Genomic DNA, 12,371 nt, shown 5'->3' on the forward strand with positions numbered 1-12,371 from the left:
TGCTGCTCTTGTTCGGTCTCTTGGTGCTGACTTTGCGGTCAAAGATCTTGGGCAGCTTCACTACTTCCTTGGTGTGGAAGTTGCTTCTGTTTCCAATGGTATTGTTATGACGCAAAGAAGTACTCTTTGGATTTGTTGTAGCGGGATGGGATGCTTAAGTGCAAACCGACTACTACACCTATGTCTGCTACTGACAGGATCACTGCTGTCGATGGTGATCTCCTGCCTTCTGCTGATGCGACACAGTACAGGAGCATTGTTGGTGGGTTTCAGTACTTGACGATCACATGTCCAGATATATCCTTTGTTGTCAACAGAGTATGTCAGTATCTCCAAGCACCTCGTGACACTCATTGGTCTGCGGTGAAGTGCATCTTGCGCTACATTCGCTTCAAGTTGTCCTATGGTTTGCACATTCGACCGAACCCCTCTAGGGTCATTTCGGCGTATTCTGATGTGGATTGGGTTGGCAGTCCGGATGACAGGCGATCCACGGGAGGCTCTGCTGTATTTTTTGGTTCTACCTTGATCGCCTGGAGTGCTCGGAAACAGGCTACTGTTTCGCGTAGCAGTACTGAAGCTGAGTATAAGGCTGTGGCTAATGCAACTGCAGAAATTATTTGGATACAGTCTTTGCTTCAGGAGTTGGGAATATCTAATCACAGTCTCCTGTTCTTTGGTGTGATAACATCGGTGCTACATACCTATCTGCTAATCCGGTATTCCATGCCCGAATGAAACACAACGAAGTGTACTATCATTTTGTACAGGAACGGGTATCTCAGAAGCAACTACAGATCAAGTTCATTTCTTCCAAGGATCAACTTGCAGACATCTTCACCAAGCCATTACCTCTTCCACAGTTTGAGACTTGTCGGCGCAATCTTACTCTTCTAGAGTCTTTAGGAAGTGGCTAAAATTGAGGGAGGGTGTTAGATTGTATAGCTTCTGTAGTTGTATACGTATATGTACGTATGATGTAACGTTGTACCCCTTCATTATATATATGAGATAGGCCACCCCTAGAGGGCTCAGCCGGTTCCCCCAATTCTATTGTTTGACAAGCTAACAGAAGCAAATAAAGTATGTTGGATCAATGCTTCACATGAAAATGATTTTTCTAAGGGCGTCGGTACCTACCTGCAAGGTGGGCACACATAGGATCCTGCCAGCTAGCCTGCGTTGGCTATATTCAAGTTCTTTCCCATATTTTCCACCTTCGTACTCCCTCCGTTCGGAATTACTTGTCTCGGAAATGGATGTATCTAAAACTAAAATACGTCTAGATACATCTATTTTTGCGACAAGTAATTCCGAACGGAGGGAGTACTTCTGGAGAGGCACTGCCTTGTGATAAGCCCTACCAGATGACATGTTCTGTCCGAAATGCCTTAGGTCATATATTCACATATTTATATTTTTTGGGGCGAAAATGCCTTAGGTCATATATTAAGTATCACAGGACCTTACAAACACACACCCATACATAAAATAAAAAGTATAACCAAAGCTCAGGGGTGTCGAAGTCTTCTTCTATCAGCGCTGCGCCGTGAGCAAATCTCGGTGCTGTCTCTGGGCCTCCGCCTTGATGCAACAAACATTTTGAAATCTAGGAGCTCATAGAAGCAACGCCCGGGAAGTCATCAATACAGACCAGACTTTGCAAAGCAAATTGTCGTCCCGGAGAAGCGAATACTATTAAGGGCCAGTGGAAACTCTGAAGACCATGAAAGCCAGCCGAATTCAGATGAATGCAGCAGAAACCTAAGGATCCCAAAAGACCCGTCGAAGCTGCAAAACCACACTCCTCCGACATTGATGAGCACACCAACGGAATGGGGATAGGGCCGGAAAAACATTATTTTTAAATAGGTAAAGCGAGTCCGCCACGCCGCCCTAACCAAATGCGAAGACACCCTAAAGAACACCTAAGACAATTTTCCCATGTTGTATGACAGATCTAAATCTGAGATCAAACTCGCCGCCGTCTAGGACCGTGCGCCAAAATCGCCTTCTTCAGTGGCCAAGCCAGGATGCGCCGCCGTAGAAGCTCATTGTGCTGGATTTGTCTGAATGGCGCCAAATTCTCCAACGCCATTGTCGAGCACCACCTGATGGAGATCTCCACTCGAGCCCTCATCTCTTCCTCCAGCTGCAGCAGCCCTCCAAGACTTTCAAAACTTTTGTAGTAAGCCGCCACTAAACTGCACGTCCCCAACATCATCGGTGATGGTGTCCTGGATTAGGGAGGGCGAACCATGCCAGCTCCAATAGACAAGGGCCGGGCTAAGGACCGCCAAAATGACCAGACCGTGTGCACGTTCGTCGAGCCCCCTATGAGAATCATGATGGAATCTTTTGAAGACTTGACTTATACTCCAAGGCATGAATGCAATCTTCGGCATGTTTATCTTCTGATGTAATTGTGTACCCTAGGTAACCCCTTCGTCTATATAAGCTGAGGGGTGTAGACCATACTGGCCAACTCATTCATATAAGATCTCGTGGTAGATGGCCTGTACTGTGTACGACATTCATCAATACAATCAAAGCACGATGTAGGGTTTTACCTCTTCAACAGGGCCTGAATGTGGACCTTGGGTTGTGTTACTAGCTCGGGATCCCCTACCCTTGATCACCCGGATTTGACTACACCACTAGTGGCCCATATAGGTCTGTTTGCATAGTCCAAGGGTTTGATAGCTCACCTCCAGTTCGATGATGGTGTCGGTTGCGGTATGGCCTTTCTGCCCGGGCAACTCATTGTCTTCGGCTACATCACGCTTGATGCGGCTTCGAATGGCCACCTCGGCTAGATTGAAGACATTCACTAGGACAGATGATCAGACTTGGGAACCTGGAATACGATGCGGATTTCCGCGGTGAGATTATGTTCTCGGGATGGGTGTCAGAATAGACCAAAGACCGCACCAACACTACTTTCCAGATCTCAGATTTGATCCCAGCTTAGGCCTACGACATAGACCATACCTCGGATCCGGCCTTGAGCCTAGTGCTGAGCACTACCGCTACGGACCGGGCATCTAGCTTGACCAATGAATATCTTGAGACCACGTCGTGGGAGAAAGCGAATATGCCCTTCTAGATGGGATGTAGAATTCAGAGTCTCGCAATCTCAGATGGTCGAAACTCAGTGTATGACCTGATCTAGGAAAAACAAAAAGAAGCTGGAATTTTTAGCTCATCCACCACCCACCTAGTCGCTACCATCGAGGACTTATCCGACGTGTTAGCCAGCGCCTTCTAGGAGGCAACCTACATGGATGAATATGTCTACAAACCTTCAGACACTGCCCCACCATCGAGCATCAATCAAACCAACAAGTGGGTAGCAACCTCCACCTACGATGTCTTCATGGTAGACACCACCAAGAACAAAGCACGAGGAAACCCGAACCGCCGATGCAAGGACCTCTGTAATGGGGGCACTGGAAATAGCAAGGCAAGCAATGTCAACACCAGGAAGTGTGACGCCGTGAAAGTAGAGGCAACCAATGGTGATGCCGATGACGGCGGTGCCAGGGTACATGAACGACAACGAGGGGACCAATAGGGACAATGACAATACCAATGACAGTGACTACAACCCGAAGGGCGTGGAAGTGCGAAGCCTTGGCCCTGACAAATACGATGATTTGAAGGGACCCCTAGAGGAACCTCGGCTCAAAACCATGAACAAAGCGGTTGGACAGTATGGCCAAGAGCATGACAAACAAGTCTCGGCATCTTAAAGAAGAGGAAGACGAGATAAACAATAGATGGACTGAGCTCCTCAAGACCGAACACGCGCTCAAGGATAAGCTTCATCAAACTGGCATTGCATGATCTTACCCTACAGAAACTTGCTAGACAAGTTGACGCGGAGGCCGAGGATAGCGCGCTTTTGAGGCACGACTGGGTCAAAACCCTCGACTGCCCTCCCCGGGGCCGAGATCGGCAAACAGACCAAAATGCTACTGAGGTTCCCAGGCGAAGGAGTGGAGTCAATCCACCAATGGGAGGTATGACCCTAAGGAGAAAAGGTTCTTAAGGCCCAAAATCCCACATCGGTCAATTTACAAATCCAGGCATCGGCCACTTGTTGCACAGGCGAGACGCTTGGCTTAGTTGGCAAACCACATCGATGTATATATGCAATTACACTCATGACTGCACCGTGTCCATGTCAGATGTCCGCCATGCAACTGCAAGAATCCATGGAGCTGAGTACCCTCAATGCCTATCAGATGAGGTTATGCAGCACAAGTTCCCCGATGGGTTTGAACCAAAAAACATCAAGCAGTACGACGGAACAATAGACTCCACAGTCTGCATCAGAGGACCCCCTCATGGCTGTGCATATAGCAGGTGGAGATGACCTCCAGGCCATCAAATATTTACCATTGAAGCTGAAGGCTCAGCTCTTCGTTGGCTTAACATCCTTCCCGAGTATTCGATTGGCGTCTGGGATGACCTCGAGGACGAGTTCTGGGAAAAATCCGAAGGCACTTACGCAGGCCTCCATATGCCGACGACCTTGCTCATATCATGCAAAAGCTGTCCAATCTGCCGAAAATTCTGGAATTGATTCTTGACAAAGAAAAACCAGATAGTGGTCAGTGCACAGTATCTGCAATGTGCATCCGCTTTACGTTTCCGGTGCTGCCTTGATGTGCAAGATAGCCGACTCGGCATTGTCGTTTGAGCTAAATAGCGTGAACCACATGAACCAACTAAGGTCATCCACCATGAGTAGGATGTATCTCTTCCCCCTGGAGTCACCAGAGTAATTAGACCGCAGAGATCCATATGCATCAGTTTGAGCTTCTTGCTCACTAGCTCGGTATAATGTCACCTATGGGCGCTCGACATTGCTTTCCCACGAGGCAAGCACGTGGAGCTGGCTCATGCGGCTAATCCACGGAAGGCCATGCACCAGTCCATCTAGCTATAACTTTTGTGCGCCAAAGTGCCGGTGACCAAGTCCGCGTATCACAGATAAACATGTGGGTTGCATGATCTGTAGGCGTACTGGTAGAGGCAGTTTGCTAAGAACGACACCTTGCCGAGAAGGCACCGCTGCCTGTCCCAAATGGACATGACGACCGAGCGGGTGGAGATAGGACAGTCGTTCTCATAGAGCTGGAACAGGTTGACGATGCTCGAATTCAGCCACACAATGTAGTACACATGTGCGAGTTCATGGTGTTCTTCATTGAACTCCGAGCATCAAAGATGCGCTGGTGCATCCGGCTGACTGCGCTAGTTGGTATTATCAGCATCCGACACTTCAGTCATTTCGCACACCGCCATGAGGAGAGAAGGTGTGCCGTCGTCGTATTAGTTGGGGATCATCTGACCGAATCGATCTCCATTCGGTATGCCCGGCCTGACTGAATGCTTGACACCATTTGCCCAGTCCATCTGAGCTACCGCCCGACTGAATGTTACACTCACTTTGCCCAGCAAGACTGAAATTTGTCGGCTAGCACATGATCATGATGAGTGCAAGTGCATCATCACCTGTCGGTCTGCATGGCTTGCACAAGATATGCCCCCCTCATCTTCATATGGAAATAGTAGTGACACATGTCGTCGTGGGTTGTACCGCCACCCGCCGGAACTGTTCCCAGCGTTTTTGTTTCCTCGGCCGCCATTACAGGCATGCCCATGCCGCCTACTGAGACCATGCCTCCCTGTGGAGGAGCCCCACCTGCTGGAAGAACCGTCGCATCCGTGATGTTCAAGTGCACGTTCCACTACTCCTCTGTGCACATCAGTTGCCGTCTGTGCTCTCGCGAGCGTCTTCGTCGTGTTCCTCGATGACTTTTACTTGGCCGACTAGTTCCTCGATGGACATGATGGAAAGATCCACCAGGCTCTTGATGGACCAAGCTAAACTTCACCTGAGTGATCACAACCCGAGGGAAACACTCCTCGCAGCCACGGAATTCCATGTAGTGTGCAGTTTGTGGAGTAGGACTCACCACCGGCCCCGTCATTTGACAAAGAGGAAATAGGTCACTGGCACTGGCAGAAAGAAAGCATCACCAGTCAAGATTTCAAGAAGGGTCACTGGCTGAACAAGGCATCGTTTACCTGAAGCTCAAAGATATTCCCCGAGACTACATGCAAAGGCATTTAAACTGAGTGGCCGCGACAACTTCAAATTCACCCGTTTCTACACGCATGGCTGATGAGGAAATGAACCTGTCAATAACGGGGTAGACCCATTTCCATTGTGTAATGGAGCGGAACTTTTTTACGATCATTTCATCTCATCAAGATGCTTAGAACTTGTGTTGTCCTACTGTGTTGAGCAAACAGGACAAAACTGAGCATATCATGGATTGGGTAATCCAGTACAGCGCCTAAGCAAAACATAGCTTCCATTCCAAGTGAAAACTGATGCAGATAAGGGACGAAGAAGTGATGAAAAAGAAGTCAAAACCAAAATATACTCCTTACAAACAGTACAACATATATTTCCCACAAAAAGGAAAGATTACAACAAGTAACAAGGAGATAAACTGACACATTGTCGAAAAATTCATAGCAACGATAAACAACCTAGTCACTTATGTAGGTAATTAAACAACAACAGAAACAACAATGTACACAATCAATGACAGCACATGAGCATGATTCTACAACATATTAAAGGAGACAACAACAGTGACGAAAGGCACAATGAAACGTCCAATGTCTTCCATTCTCAACCATAACAGTGCGCTGTTGCCGCGATACTTGCACAATTTCCAATGAGGAGTATACGGATTATTTGCTGGGGTCCAATATATCGAACTTAACTTCCCCCACAGGAGTAAAATACTCTGCATCACCACCCTTTGGCCTTCCAGCACTACTTGCGGAGCTATTCTTTCCATTATTCTCTCTGGAGGACTCCCCTTTCCGGCGCCTAACATAATGTATGGTATATCTTTTACTGCAATTTGGAGGGCTGGCATTTGTCCTAGGCCCAACACCAATGATGTGTTTCAGTGGACCATCTTGTGTGATACCTTCACTCAGAATTCCAGATGGTGTACCCTCATTCATAGCATCACGGCTAGGATACTGATCTGTTTCAAATTGCTCACCTCGCCTCTGCAATAAATAAAATGAGTGCTTGTGGATGAATCAAACTTCAGATGGCAATACAAATGGGCTAAGCTTGGCTCACTGGTTTTGATAAATGTAAAACAACCTATTGTGAAGAGATGAGAATATATCACTTTACCTCATTAATTATTGGACCAAACTTCCCTATCTTAGCATTACTGTTGCTACCATGAAAACCATCAGAATGCACAAGTCGTGTTCCCCTGGAGCTTTTGCGTGCAAATGAATCCAGTTCATTTCCTTCTTCATTATCTTTGAGTGTGCTCTGCCCGGACCACTCTCCACCATCGCTTGAATCAGATGGCGCTTCCCCATAAGCATCCTTTTTGTTTCAGCATGAAGATGTAACATGTCAGGTTTATAACCTAGTATGAGTTAGTAAATTCTACACAATAATGGTATTTGAGTAATAGTTTAGCATCACTTAAAAAGCTTTTTTGTGTTCCACACCGACTTAAAGTAGTAACAAAAAATCAAGAAATACTGGATCAGCTACGCATGTATTGCAATAAATTATCAGGGTATATAAATGCATGTTATGTTATGGTTATCACATTATAATCATGTTAATCACCCCCATAAATATAATTTTTCTATCTTCCGTGGAACTATTGGTTTAATCTATATTTTCTGAACAAATTAATCCCTAACTGGTACTAAAAATATATATATACCAAAGGTGTTTGCAACGCTAGAAACATCAGCAAAATTAATGTATATGCGTGCAAGGTGAGCTTACATCATAAAGTGTTTTGTAGTCCAACCGTTGAACCTGCCGTCTCCTTGATGGTAAAATCACAGCTTGGTCGATCGCAAGATCCTTGGTAGTATGATCTCCAACTTTAGGACAAGACGAAACTTCATCCTCACCACATGACTTAGCAATATCATCACAGAGATCAGCAGAGTCCGATATGAAGTCTGACTCATCTTGCTTCTCTTCGATATCTTTATCTGAATCCGGATCTGCTGCATCATAGTCATCATCCTCTGAGTTGTCAGAAGGTAGTTCAAGGTCATCAACGTTCTCTTTCTTCTTCACATGCTCTGAATTGTCAGGAGACGTGATGAAATTTGAGTCATCAGAGTCTGAAATATCCTCTTCTGATGGTCCTTCCACGTGACCAGCCACATGTTCTTCGGATATATTGGGTCAAAGTCATCGTCTTCTGAATCGTCCAATGGAAGATCAGGTACATCATTTTGCATAGGCCCGTGTGCCATGGCAGCTGCCTCAGGAATCAGTGAAGTATTTTTAACAGTGAAAATTTATTATCATGGTGCAATGTAGTTCAAATTTATTTTCCTTGAATCAGTGAAGTATTTTTAACAGTGAAAATGGTACCTCCCAAGAGTCATTAATGGAAAGTTTTGTCCGCTGGAGATCATTTATTAATTCTATACACTTTATCTTGCAATCACATGCAGGGCAAAGCCATCGTTCTCCTGCCTCAAGGACTACAAAGGGAATGATAACATGAATTAATTAACACCATAAATTACAGAACCTTGCATACAAAAAGGAATAGGGAAAATAAATATTACTATCTTCAGTGAGTAAAGGAGGATTTAAACAATTCTGGTGGAACCCTCTGTCGCAGCCGTCACAGAGAATGATGCCATTATTTGATGTAGGGCCTTGCAATCTACAAGTGGCACAAACAATCTGCAAGATGGGAAGCATGGTCATCGATTAAAATGTTTAGCACAAAAGAGCACAACACGGGAAAAGAAAAATGTGTATACATACATGGTCACAAGATATCAGTCTTTCAGAATCAAACAAAGAGTTTTCAAGCTTCCCCACAGTTAGAAGATTATCAAGCTTCTGGAAAGCTTCTCGTATTCTTAATTTGCACCGCATGATCTCTGCCTTGGCTCGTTCAAGCTCCTTCTCAGGCCTTATCTTTTCCAAACTGCATGTTTGAGTATGGGTAAATAACATTTCTACATTGCAGCTCACACTGAAAGAAATTCACAACTAAGACAGCCAAGAAGCTGTGTTGTGGACACTAAAAAAATATCGCGCTATAACGCCGCTAATAGCATACTATAGCATATAGAGAATTGTCTCGCTAAATAAATCAATGTATAATGCCTCGCTAATAGCATATTTTCAGCGGCCACGTTATTTTCTGTAGCGCGCTATTTTTTTCAGTGGTTGTGGACCATGAATGCGAACCAAAAGAAAAGAAAGCACCTCTGATGAAATAACCAGTCAAATAAGAACATCAATTTAAACTGGTACTGGGTCTCAACCAAGTGGCTAGTAGCGCGCTGTTGGCTGTGCGGCTTGAGCTCCGCAAGCTGTGTGCCTGGGTTGTTTCATAATTTAAATGACACAGGGGCTAGTGCTGTTTTTTTTGTTGAACTCTAAATCATTCATTATAACTAGTGCATTTAGAAATTTTAAAATGCATGAATGAAATATAACATCTGAAGACATAGAGACATCAATAGAGATAAAATGATAAAGAGTCTGAAAGTATACCATTCTGGCAATTGTTTTGAACACGAAAAACCCTTTCCGTTCTTTCTTTTCGCAAAGAACTATCAAGAGGGGCCGAAGAAATTCATAGAATAATTAATGGAGAGCTACATGAACTAATGGAGAGCTACATGAACGTAGACGTCATGACTCATGACTGTATTTCTCAAACGAAATGGACAGATGCTATGCCTACCACTTTTCTACGTCTAACCACGCACACTCATGGTTGATTATTAAATGCACATTAAACTAGGAAAGACCAAAAAAAGGCAGTGTTTTAGTCTAAAACCCAACTCAAGAACATTTTAATTTGTAACTACAAATATTACCTTTTTGTACTTCTGCGCCGGATAAAATAAATGTAAGTGTTTCAAGAAGCAATATATAGCACCAAATACTCCTAAGAGTCCAAGACAGTAAGAAGAATGCAATATTTCAACCAAAAGTGAATATTGTTATCCTCAAATCCATTTTATTGTATGATGGATGCATGGTGTCCGGATTCATATTTGTTTCCTGTCGCTAGCAATTCAGACTAAGCAAATAACATGCATGCACACGATGGGATAAGCACCCGTGGATGTGTAATTAACAAGTGGGGCTAAAATCAGCAGCTTGGGTGCAAAAAGATAAATGCACCTTTCAATCCGGATATTTTTTTTCTAACTAAAACATCTTAAGGAAGGGAATGGAAGGAGTAATATTGAATGAAATATTGGCTACAAATGGAATGGTGAATTAAGGAGAAGATGCCAGCAAACGAAATCAAATACGTGAACAAAGTGGGGACGAACCTTTGTTTTTTCCAGCCTTCGCTGGCATATACTTCAAGAAAATGTTTCTGATAGTTCATCCGACTCGAAATGTTTCTAATTCGATTACGAATTTTTGATAACCCGTCATTGGGACCAGTCTTTGTTGGCCTATCCCTCTTTGTTCGTTTACCAGATGGTTTTACTAGAGTGTGCACATCGTCGCAAAGTGGCTTCTTCGCAGCTCTTTCAGTTGGAGTTAGCGCAGCTTCAATAGGTGACTTATCTGCAACTGATCTAGAACTAAGAACCCTACTAGTATTCTCGGATGACCTCAAAGGATAAGTTGTATTCAACAATACTCGGGAGCCTTTCCTTCCCCTGTTAGCCGCCCTCTTGAAATTTTTTCTTTCCCCCGATAGCGATGTGTATGGAAAAGGAAAACCGTGATGCTTCTCAAGGGTCTCAGGGTGAAGGCTCCAGTTGGCAAAATTCGGAGTCTCACTAATGTCCTCAGCAGAGCCAGAAATATTGTTTTTATCCATCCGATGGCGGCAAAAAATTATTTGATTCTAGTTAAAAAGAAGAAGACGGCTTCAGAGAATTGTCTTCTTGCCCGCAACAGAATAGGGATCTCTATGTAGTCAGATGAACCAGAACCTGGAGCAAGTAGACAAAGTATAATCAGAATTAGTGGCGGTAAGAACTGATCACATATGTACAGTATAACTTATCATTTATCAAACATTGATAGCTAACTTTGCATCTTGAAAATATATGGTTTTAAAGCCAGTGGAGTACATCCATCTCCATTACCAACACAAGCAGTGCTTCTTACTAAGTTATCTTTAGCACGGTATGAAGCCTAAGAGCGATTCACACACATCTATAATGCGCATTGTTGCAATGAATGTGCATTAAAATGAACATGCGCTCAAAACCTTAGTAGCCAAGGGGCCTTGTGGTGCCCTTATTTCCTTTGTATTTTCTAGGATACAAATCTGGAGCCCCATGCGCTTGTATGTATTGTATAGACAGCTGCCAGGAGCAGATCATATATAAACAGGACGACTCACCTGAACCGACCTAGATCTAGTAGTACTCTACTCCCTCTCAATCCTAAATTACTCGTCTTAGATTCGTCTAGATATGGGTGTATCTAGACACGTTTCAGTGTTAGATACATCTGTATTTGGACAAATCTAAGACGCGGGTAATTTGTGACGGAGGATAGACTTCCTAGCCAAACCAACACGGACATATGGTAACGCAATTTGTTGACCACTCCTTCATGGACAAGAAGTATACCTGGACTCTAATCTGGACCTACGTACATCAATCAAGATTACACTAACAACCTGGCCAACGCTATCAGTAACTAATGTACCATGCATACAATCTTTCGCTCCCCTGTGGATTTCTGGAACTTGCGCCATGAATTCCTGAAGCTATTCACGGAAATTCTACTCTAGTTAAAAGCCTTAACCAGGGCCTAAGGCAAGCAAAGCAATTACTAGTATTTTCAGCTGGGGCTGTGCAATCAAGCAATCAACCTGATCTAGAAATCACCAAGCCTCCCTCTTTATTCTAGGCCGAATTCAACCTACAAACCAATCAATCAACCAGCGCTACGACAGAATCACCAAGCCTGGGAAGCAATCAAAACAACGAAGCCGAACTGATCCAACGAACCAATCAACCAGCGCTACAGATCACGAAGCCTCAACTAAAACCCGAAACGGCCGATGGAACAGCAGCGCCAGATCCATCGCTGTTTGGATTTGTCCGCGGCAGAAGTACGAGACAGCAGTGTGGAGAAGGGAGTCGGACGGGGATATATACTCACCGCGGACTGGGTACCGAGAGAGCTCCCGGCGCCGGCAATGGTATATCGATCGGGACGGAGAGAGGAGTGTCGTGAGCGATTTGGGGGGAAACTGAAATTTAAAGACATGATTTGAGCTGCGTTCCAACCCTACCTGCCCCGGTCGAGGTAGGTAGTAGGT

The 12,371-nt window shown here is 44.6% G+C and overlaps 1 pseudogene; it reads right to left on the minus strand.

The window, feature by feature from the left end:
• LOC123072933 (homeobox protein HOX1A-like) overlaps nucleotides 1-10,910 on the minus strand; it is a 12,038-nt pseudogene extending 1,128 nt beyond the window's left edge.
• Between the last annotated feature and the right edge of the window lie 1,461 nt (nucleotides 10,911-12,371).

This window comes from Triticum aestivum, chromosome 3B (genome assembly GCF_018294505.1).
Source record: "Triticum aestivum cultivar Chinese Spring chromosome 3B, IWGSC CS RefSeq v2.1, whole genome shotgun sequence".
In the NCBI taxonomy this organism is placed as follows: domain Eukaryota; kingdom Viridiplantae; phylum Streptophyta; class Magnoliopsida; order Poales; family Poaceae; genus Triticum; species Triticum aestivum.